We start from the raw sequence: 10,617 nt of genomic DNA on the forward strand, positions 1-10,617 counted from the left end.
ACAAAACAAAGGTGCCAGCTTAAAGCAAACCTGGATTCATTTTAGCTTTGGTATGAAAACTGTAATGCAGGGGTTCTGCTATATTTCATCTCCTGGAATTTTCACTCTGACTTCAACTGTGCATTGTTTTCAGTTATTCAAACCCATATACCAGGATCAAAATTCAAGGTGGGGAAGGAAGTAGCCTATATTAATGACATTTTTTTAAAGAGCATAATTTAAACTTTTCTTAACGTAGGCAGTCACGTTTGCATTGGTTTATTTTGTAATCATTCATAACAGCAATAATCACCCATGTGGAGCTTACAATGTTGGGCACTGTTCTAACGCTTCACACATATTAACTCATGGAAACTTCACAACAGCCCCTGAGGTGAGGACTCTAATAATCACCAGGTTAAAGATGAAGAAACTGAGGCACAGAAAGGTTAAGTAATTTGCAAAGCGTTCCACAGCAGGCAAGTGGCAGAGGTGGAATTTAAAGCCCGGCGGTCTGGCTTTGCAAGCCCTTCTCACAACTCCTCTGCTGTATTGTCTGTCCACTTTACAAATAGTATTTCTCTTTTACCATCTCTTGTATTTGAAGATTTGCTCTGAGACCCCTGGGGCGTAGGTACAAAACCCTTTATTCACGTTGTTTGTTCATCCAAACTGCCCTTGCCAACTAATCCAGATGCCAGCCAGTAGTCTCCATGATCCCTTTCCTTTTCCAATCATCTAATTAAAAGAGAGTGACTGCTGAGAGTTAATAGAACTCTGCTGGGGAGGAAGTGTGGAAGATAATGGAGAGCCTCACAGCTGTTTCCTTCCTTCTTTCCTGTAGCGCTAAGGAGTTAATGACTGCCTGTCAGAGCAAGGTAAAGAGGAGAGGAAGGCTGGGCAGTCACCATGCTGGCAGCTTCATGCTAAGAATATATAATTATCACCTTTCACAGAGAGAAATCTGGCTCAGAGTGGATAAATAACTTGCCCACGATAAAGGAGTCAGAATTTAAACCCAGCTCTAACTCCAAAGCCCAGGCATGTTCCTTCCACACTGTGAAGAAGCAAGCTCAGACGGGAGAGGACAATTCCCCTGATGATATCTGTACATTTCACTGGGTCTTAACATTTCTTCTATAAAAATGACAGATTGAGTAATTTTCAACATTGGTTCCTGGGTTGGTATTGTAACCGAAAGTGGGGTCCGGCGGCTCGCCGCTCAAAAGCCAATATAGAGGCAAGGTTAGTGGAAAGGAAAGTTCGCTTCATTTTGTATGCCAGCAACCGGTGCGGGGCGGAGGGGGGACGTCTGTCCAGAGGCCGACTCCCCCCCACTGACAGTCAGTGGGTAAGAGCTGTTATAGGTGGAGGGAGGGGCTACGTGCAGAAACGATAGTCTCTGACAGTCATCTTGAAATTGGTCATCGGTGGTCTGACCAGCGTCATCTTGATTATTTTAAGGACAGTTAATCTTCAGCTCCGGGTCGGTTTTTTCCCATTTCCTTGAGGCCAGTTCTCAGAATTGTGGCATCTTATGACAGTCTGGTCATCACGTAATTAACTTCTTCCCCCTGGTGGGGATTTCAGTGTCTATAAGACAGCTCATAGGATATGGCTCAGAATATTACCTATAGCCCTTGAGAAGGAACTAAAGGTCCTCGATTATGCTTACTGACCAAACTATTATTGTTTTGTCCTGTTTGACTGCTTTTGTTTGCTTCTGCATTTTCTCACTTCTCTGATTAAACTTATTCTTTGGCTAAAGTTTTTCCACAGAAAAAAGGCAGACTGAGGACATGGGGGGCAAGGACCATAGGGTCCTGCTCCGTTTCAGTATTACTACTAAGTACTTAGTATGCATTATTGCAATTCATAGCTTGCAAAATATTGAGAAGTGGCTTTATGAAGTAATCTCTAGGGAACATAAAGTAAGCAAAAATTAGGATAGTGATATAGCAATAATAGTCATGTTTTATTAACTGCCTATATTGACCTGGCATTCTTTTTTTAATTGTCTCTCAATTAAATGAATCTATGTACTTGTTTGACCGATATTTTCATTTCAAATAGTTACTTAAAATTTGAAATACCTATGCTTATTTTCTCCAGATTAATATAAATGGGTCTTTCCAACTCTTTGTTGGAAACACTTCCAAAGAAAAAACAAGCAAATAAAAAGCATCAATTTTTAAATTTAGCAAAAGGTCTGCATAGGGTTGTTGTGAAAGTAAATGGAATAATATGTTTAAAGAGCATTTAGGTGATGCCTCATGGGTTGTAAATGACCAATAAGTGGTAGAGATTTTTATTAGAAAACACCACAAAATTAAAATATTAAAAAATTCAGAGCTCTACTGACCACCAGATTTATTGCTTCTTAAAATGTTTTCATAATATTTTAACCAATTTAAATTATGTTTTAACTACTTTATGTAAATAGCACACCAACAGTACTTTTCCATTTATACACAAATACATATTTTTCAAATATTTTTATTGAATATATAAAATAAATGTTTTCTATTTGTTATTGGTACACAAAAGTGATAGCAAAAAATTCCAACTGGTCTTCTTCAGAATAATATATCCTCACTTTCTGCATTTTGAAAAAACATTTGCAGAGATTCCAAAGACATCTTTCTATTGCTTTCTCCTGTTCTCCAAGGCTATTAATATTTAGAAAATGCTGGTTTTAAAAGTAAGGTTCTGAACATATTTGTAAGCAAACTTATCCTTGTAATGCAATCATTAGAATCACAAGAATTACAGTGACCACACACATGCATCAAAACCATTGTGGTTTGTGGGCTGTCAAAATCACTCTTGAAGAGAAGAGAAGGAAACAAGATTCTGTTGCATTTGTGACCTCTAGAGGCCAACATGAATGTGATATATTTTATTCATTCAACAGTGCCTCAAAGTACAATCTGCAAGACTTTAAGATTTATAGGCTTTAGAAAATAGAGCAAATTCAAGAGAAGAGAGGTTCCATTTTAGGTGGATATATTGCCTTGAACTAACAACCACAAACCACAAATTGAAGTTTTAAATAATAATTTGAAAAAGCCTCAGACTTTTGGAGACCCTTCATGGAAAATGAAAACCTTGCCTACTTCATGGTGGAGCTGTCCAGACTAATTACTTACTGTGAGTACTCATCATATTGAGGATGAACATGGTAAAATGCACCCATTGGACTTTGGAGGCAAAACTGGATTCTAGTATTTGCTAGTTATATGATCTGGAAAAATCATTAACCTCTGAGTCTCAATGTCCTTATTTGTAAATTAAGTAGTCATAATAAAACCTGCCTTACAGTGATGCTTATAGATTAAACGAGGGAACATATATTTGGAATATATCTTGAAAACTGCCAGGTACTAAATCTGTAACACAAATTTCATCATGATTTTATCACTATTTGTTCAGATGCTTCCTTTTGTCTCTAAATGATAATACTTTTTTCACCACAGTGATAAAACCGAAACAAAATAGTAGTCTGATAAAGACTTCTTTACAGGGCTTCCCTGGTGGCACAGTGGTTAAGAATCTGCCTGCCATTGCAGGGAACACGGGTTCAAGCCCTGGTCCGGGAAGATCCCATATGCCGCGGAGCAACTAAGCCCGTGTGCCACAACTACCGAGCCTGTGCTCTACCTCCTGCGAGTCACAACTACTGAGCCCATGTGCCACAACTACTGAAGCCCGCGTGCCTAGAGCCCGTGCTCCACAGCAAGAGAAGCCACCGCAATGAAAAGCCCGTGCAGCACAACAAAAAGTAGCCCCCACTCGCCGCAACTAGAGAAAGCCCGTGCACAGCAATGAAGACCCAGCGCAGACAAAAATAAATAAATTTTTTGAAAAGACTTCTTTACATTAAAAAAAAGTTTGAAGTAGGGCTTGCTGCATTCTCCATACGTTGTGTTACTTGTACAAAAGTCCTAATAACTCTGAATAGAATTAAGCATGGAGCAGCAGTGAGTTACCTGCCCTGGTAGATTTATTTCCCTTTGTCTTAAAGATGGTAATAATGGTATAAACTATGAAACGTTAGGGCATTTCTTCACTTCTCAACATGTTCAGAAGTGGTACCCACCCATTTCCCCACACACTCTGCCGTTGTGTCCAAGAGCTTTCTTCAAGGGCCAAATCTTCCAAGCTGGTTCCTTTCACAGTTGGAGAAAAGTCTGAATTGTTGCATTTTGGCATGTTTGTGTAGTCCACCTACCATATAGAAAATGTCGAATTGACAGTAGCTAAGTCCCCTGGTCCCTTATTTATTCCCATAAAGCATAAGTCTAGTCGTTGATCCTTTACTGCGAACCTTCTTCCATCCCACAGAACACTACAAGAGGAATTCACTTGACCATTGTAATTATGTAGTCTCTAATCTCAATGCCACTCCCAAACCCTTACTTATTATCTCTCTCTCATGCCTCACAACTTTTTGTTAAATCTTCACTATCTACCTTAAACCTCAAACCTGCTCTACTAAAATCTCTCTTCTGCTGTTCTCAACAACTAATTTCTACATTTAACTTACAGAGAAAATCAGTGCCTTGAGATAGGAACACCTAAACTTCCTACCATCTACTTAGCAGTGCATCTATATTCACAACCATTATTCCATCCTTCCCTCCCATTTCAGTGAATTAGGTTATCTTCTGCTTGAACTGAACCTAATCTTCACACCATGCTCTAGATCTATCTATGTTCAATCACAATTAAGTTCAACTACAAGGGAAGGAAATACACAAAATGTATTTCCCTTTTGTAAAAATTAAGACTTTACATAAGCAAATCAGGGCTAATATAATATCTCCACAATCATCAGAGATAGGGTTCCTTTTGACATGTGTCTCCATTATTCTCAACACACGGCTTCCCCCTCATGGTCCAAGATAACTACTGAGCTCCAGCCAATGTGTATGCATTCCAGTCAACAAACAATGCATCGGCTTCCCTCTTGTTGGCCAGAACTTAATCATAAGGCCCACACAGTGGCAAAAGAAGCTAGGAAATGTATTCTTAATATGAACAATTAAGTGAACATAGCTAAAACTCAAGGGAAGCAGAGACAGGAAGAATGGATACTGAGGGAGAAGTAACAGTGCCAACCACAGTCCTCTCCTGCCTTCTCGTGTTCTTCAGTATATTTATGTTTTCTCTCTCCTGGATCTTTTCATTTTCCCTCTACTGCATCTTCCTCTTAGCCCTTCACACATCTCTCTAAACCCTGTCTCTCTCTCTAACTACCGCTCTACTTCTCTCCTTCTCTTCACTACCAAGATTTTTGAAGATTTTATTGTCTTTACTTACTTGCAGCATTCACTCCTCAGCCCCCTGCAACCTGACTTTGGCCCCCATTGTGGGTTAATTGTGTCCCCCAAAAAAGATATGTCGAAATCCTAACCCCCCAGTACCTGTAAATATGACCTCATTTGGACATAGGGTTTTTGCAGATGAGATTAAGTTAAGATGTGGTCATACTGGATTAGAGTGGGCCCTAAATCCAATAACTGGTGTCCTTATAAGAAGGCCATATGGAAGCATAGCAACACTGAGGCACACCTAAAGAACACCATGTGAGAATGGAAGCAGGGATTGGAGTGATATATCAACAAGCCAAGGAACACCAAGGATTGCTGGCAACCACCAACAGCTAGGAAGAGGCAAGGAAGGATCCTCTGCTCCAGTCTGCATGGCCCTGCTGACACTCTGATTTCAGACCTCTAGCTTCCAGACTTCTGATTTATTCTTTACAGTGAGAGAATGAAGTTCCCTTTATTTAAGTCACTTTATTTAAGTCACTGAGTTTGTGGTACTTTGTGATGGCAGCCCTAGCAAATTAATACAGCTCCCAGCCACTGCACTGAAACAATGTCATAATGGGCTCTTTGTAATCCAGGGGGCAATTTTTAAGACTTTTTAAGTTTGATGTCTCGCTATAGCATTTGGCAAAATTTTTTACTCCCTGCCATTGAAATCCTGCTCTTGACTTTTGGGCACCACTGTCTATGGGTTTCTTCATAGCTCTTAGCCTCCTCTATCTGAACCTTCCCTTCTAAATTTTCTTTGTTTCATACCCTAAATATTCCTGTTACCTACTTCCAATTTAATATGTTAACTGAGCCAAGATACATTTAATTCCCCCCATCCTGCTCCCAAATTCCCAGTGAAATGAGTAGATCAATATAACATTTTAAAAATCTATTTCATTTATGTATTCAGCAAGTATCACGTTTCAAACACTGTGCAAGGATGGGAGATACAGAGATAGATGAAGAGGCAGACTAAGTATCTGACCTCACGGAGGTTTCATCCTTGTGGGGATGGATAATAAATAACCGAAGAAATACATAAGACAATTACAAGTGTGATACACAGCATAAAGGAGACAAACAGGATGATGAGATAGAGCAGGTGTAAGAGAATTTTTTCTGTTGAAGGGCCATACAGTAAATGTTTTAGGCTTTGCAGACCAAATGGCCTCTGTTGCAACGACTCAACTCTACTGTCGCAGCACAAAAGGAGCTACAGGCGAAACATACATGAATGGGTGTGACTCTGTTCCAATAAAATGTCATTTACAAAACCAGGCAGTGTGCCAGAGTTAGCCTGTGGACTGTAGTCTGCCAACCCTTGAGAGGGAGAAAAATTGCGATAGATCATTTTTGATAAAAGGGTCAATGATGGTCTCTCTGAAGAGGTGGCATTACAATTGAAACCTGAAAGGGAAAAGGCGCCAAACCTCCTTTCCTCCACTCACCAGCCTCTGAACTAGTAACGACAACAAACAAGTGTTTTATTCTTTTGTTAGCATCTAAAGGATTTGAATGGCAATCCACATAATCTACAAAATTCATAACTCCAAATGGTGGGGAAACATCAACCCCTGCATCCCCAGTGTGGGAATTTTCAAAAAAGAGAAAGACCACTCAACTTAAGACATTATTTAGTAGTTTGAAAGAGGGTTAGGGATCTGAAGCACTAGGTAAACAATTCCCTCTAAACAGCCTTTTCTGAAAGAAATGGGAGACAGCATTACAAATGTTTTACCTGTATTCCAAGCAAGAGTTGAAAATACACTGTATCTATGAAAAAGGAATAACCTAAAGTATATAAATATTGTTTTATTCAAAATCATTATTACCACAAGATATCAATTTTTATGAGGTTACTATAGAAAACTGAATCTGTAAATTTGTTTTCTTTAACAATGCAAAAATAAGAGATATGGAGAACAAATCCACAAAGCAGAATTTGCTTATAATAGGAACTCTGTGTAGAAGTAGAACATATAAAGTAAATCATTACTTTATCATAGAAATTAGAAATTATGGAACAACTTTTCCTTATGAGAAGGTTTGTTTCTTCAGCCCAAATGGATTAATGAATGACAGGTCAAATTTACGTAGAAAGAAATAAACCTAGATATTTACTGATAAAATTAATGAATTTGAGGTCTTTAGGAAAAGAAAACTACATATACCCAGACCAGACAGGGAATGGGAGGTGAGAAGAGAAACTGCATGAAGAGAAAAACGTTTAGAAACAGACATCTCCTCTACAACACTACATGCTTTGGATGCTTTTAAAGACAAAAACTGTGATCCAAGTATTCTGAATTCATTCACATCTAAGGACTAAAAGTTTTATAAAGATTCAGGAAGTATATCAGTTCTGTGAAATAATTACACTAAGAAGTATTCTAACCGAGACTTGAATCAAAAGTATTTTAAGGATGGAAAAAGCATAACAAAAAAATAAATGAACAACTGTGATAAGTTTTGAAAGACAGCTGCAACATTATCTCCCTTCCCACAAACTCTTCAGTGTTGTGGCTTGCTGCTCCCCGGCGATGAGGTAGAATCTATTTCTCCACGATCATGCCTCTGGGTTAGACCTGTGACTGTTGTGGCTAGTAGAAAGCTATAAACACGACACTATGCTCCGTCCAGACAAAGCCCTTAACTGACCTGGCAGCTTCTGCTTCCTTCTTCTCGGAGCTCTGAGCTCCCTGTAGGAAGGACCAGCAGTTCTGCTAGAGAGAGAGGCCGCATAGAGGGCCATGAAGCGCCCCAGACATCTAGCCCAGTTGAGCCTTCAAATGACTCCAATCTCAGCCTCTATCTAACTGTAAACACATGAGAGACTTCAAGCGAGAACCACCCAAATAAGCCCCATCAGCCCAGAAAACTCTGAGAGGTAATAACAAATTGCCGTTTTTTAAGACACTAACTTTTGGAGTGGTTTGTTACATAGCAATAGATCCTGAAATGGAACATAATGTATTACCTAATTGTTGTTAATATTGCCATAAAACTGTTCAAAAGTAAAAAGTATATATCTTAAAAGATACGATACAGGATGCTAAAAAACATTAGTAATAATATTCTGGATCTAAAAATCCCAGATTCTTTTGATGAAACTCAAAAGTGGGATGAGATAGGAGAAGGAATTGAAAGTGTAATACATTCCTCAACTTATATGGAGGATGAAAATAGTTACTATTTCATTCTTTACATTGTTAGAGAAATTAATATGCAATTTATTTTCAAAAGGAAAAAGGTTTATTGTGTTTCTGATTAAAAATCAGTAAATACTAGTTATAAAAGATTTACTTGATACAGAAAGGTATAAAGAAAAAAATAAACATTAGCAATCTCATTTTCCAGAGATACAAGCCATATCCATTTGGTCCATAATCTTAATTTGTATACATATATTAGCTAAGATCCTGTTTAACATGTTAGATGGTATATTTAAAAATGGCTCCACAAATACTCCATTTCTATTTAAAGAAATTCTCAACTTGGTAGTATCTTTCTAAAGCATAATCATCCCCATAATTGCTACAGCTCTCAGAACTAAATGGTCTCTTCACTCTCCACCTTAGATAATCGGAGAGAGAGATGGCAAACTCTGTTACTATGTTTGAGAGTTTAGCAAACTCTCAAACTATGATAAATTACATTTGGTATGGTTTAAATGTGGCACAAGTCTAGAGCACTTTTACTGAGTACAATTCTATTTTGTACTAAATAGATCATTTTATGCCAGACAAGCTGATCTTGTTTGATAGTGATGTAGAAATGTACTTACCCTCACTGACATTCTAATTGGGCACGACCTTAAATTTAAGAACTACTCACTAGAACCATATGGAGATTCCTTAAAAAACTAAAAATAGAACTATCATATGACCCAGCAATCCCACTACTGGGCATATATCCAGAGAAAACCATAATTCAAAAAGACACATGCACCCCAATGTTCATTGCAGCACTATTTACAACAGCCAGGACATGGAAGCAACCTAAATGTCCATCAACAGAGGAATGGATAAAAGAGATGTGTTACATATATACAATGGTCTATTACTCAGCCATAAAAAGGAACAAAATTGGGTCATTTGTAGAGACATGGATGGACCTAGAGACTGTCATACAGAGTGAAGTCAGAAAGAGAAAAACAAATTAATGCATATATGTGGAATCTGAAAAAATTGGTATAGACGATCTTATTTACAAAGCAGAAATAGACACAGACACAGAGAACAAATGTATGGAATACCAAGGAGGAAAGGGGGGGTGGGATGAATTGGGAGATTGGGATTGACATATATACACTATTGGTACTATAAAATAGATAACTAATGAGAACCTACTGTATAGCACAGGGAGCTCTACTCAGTGCTCTGTGGTGACCTAAATGAGAAGGAAATCCAAAAAAGAGGGGATATATGTATACATATAGCTGGTTCACTTTGCTGTACAGTATAAACTAACATAATATTGTAAAGCAGCTATACTCCAATAAAAAGTTTTTAAAAATTTAAAAAAAAAAAGAACTATTCACTAAAATCACTGTTTCCCTAGTGTTTGCTACAGAATTCCAGTCCAATTAGATGTTCTAAGAGTAAAAGAAGTAGGTATTCAATAAGTTTAGAAAATTCTATCACAAACAATACTGATAAGATTATTCTCATCCATGTCTCCTTGTTCCCCTGTGCAAGATTTCCTCTGGGGGGTATATCCAGTCACAGAAGTGTTATGGCAGTGGGTTTGTGCACATGCCATGTCCCTAAATCCTCCTTCTGTCCCTAAATCTTCAGAATGGCTGCACAAACGTATACCCATCCAGCAGTGATGAAGGGTTCTTGATTCCCACAGCTTTGGCAGTACTTGATATTATCCAACTCTCTTTATCATTGCCATTCTCGTGTGCAAAGTTTTAATTTGCAGTTATCCAATCGAGCTTCTTTTCATTTGCTTTTTAGGTATTTTAGTTTTCCCCTTCTGTGAATTGTCACTTTATATTATGTTTTAATCCTTTATTGGTTGTTCACATCCCAAACATCTTCTACCATTGTGTTGATAGTTTCTTACACAAAACATGAAATCGTTAATTTTCATGTCATCAATTACACCATTTTTTTTATGGTCTGTGCTTTTTTTTTTCACCTCATTTAAGAAATCCTTTCCCACTGTTTTTACAAAGACTTTCTCCAACATTACCTTATAATAGCTTTATAGTTTTGTCTTTTACCATTCGATCTTTATTCCAATGGGAGATTATTTTTGTATGATGTTGTGGTGTGAGTTTTGGGGCTGTTTTTTCTCCAAATATTTT

This window comes from Grampus griseus (assembly GCF_964374135.1).
Source record: "Grampus griseus genome assembly, chromosome: 11".
Classification (NCBI taxonomy): domain Eukaryota; kingdom Metazoa; phylum Chordata; class Mammalia; order Artiodactyla; family Delphinidae; genus Grampus; species Grampus griseus.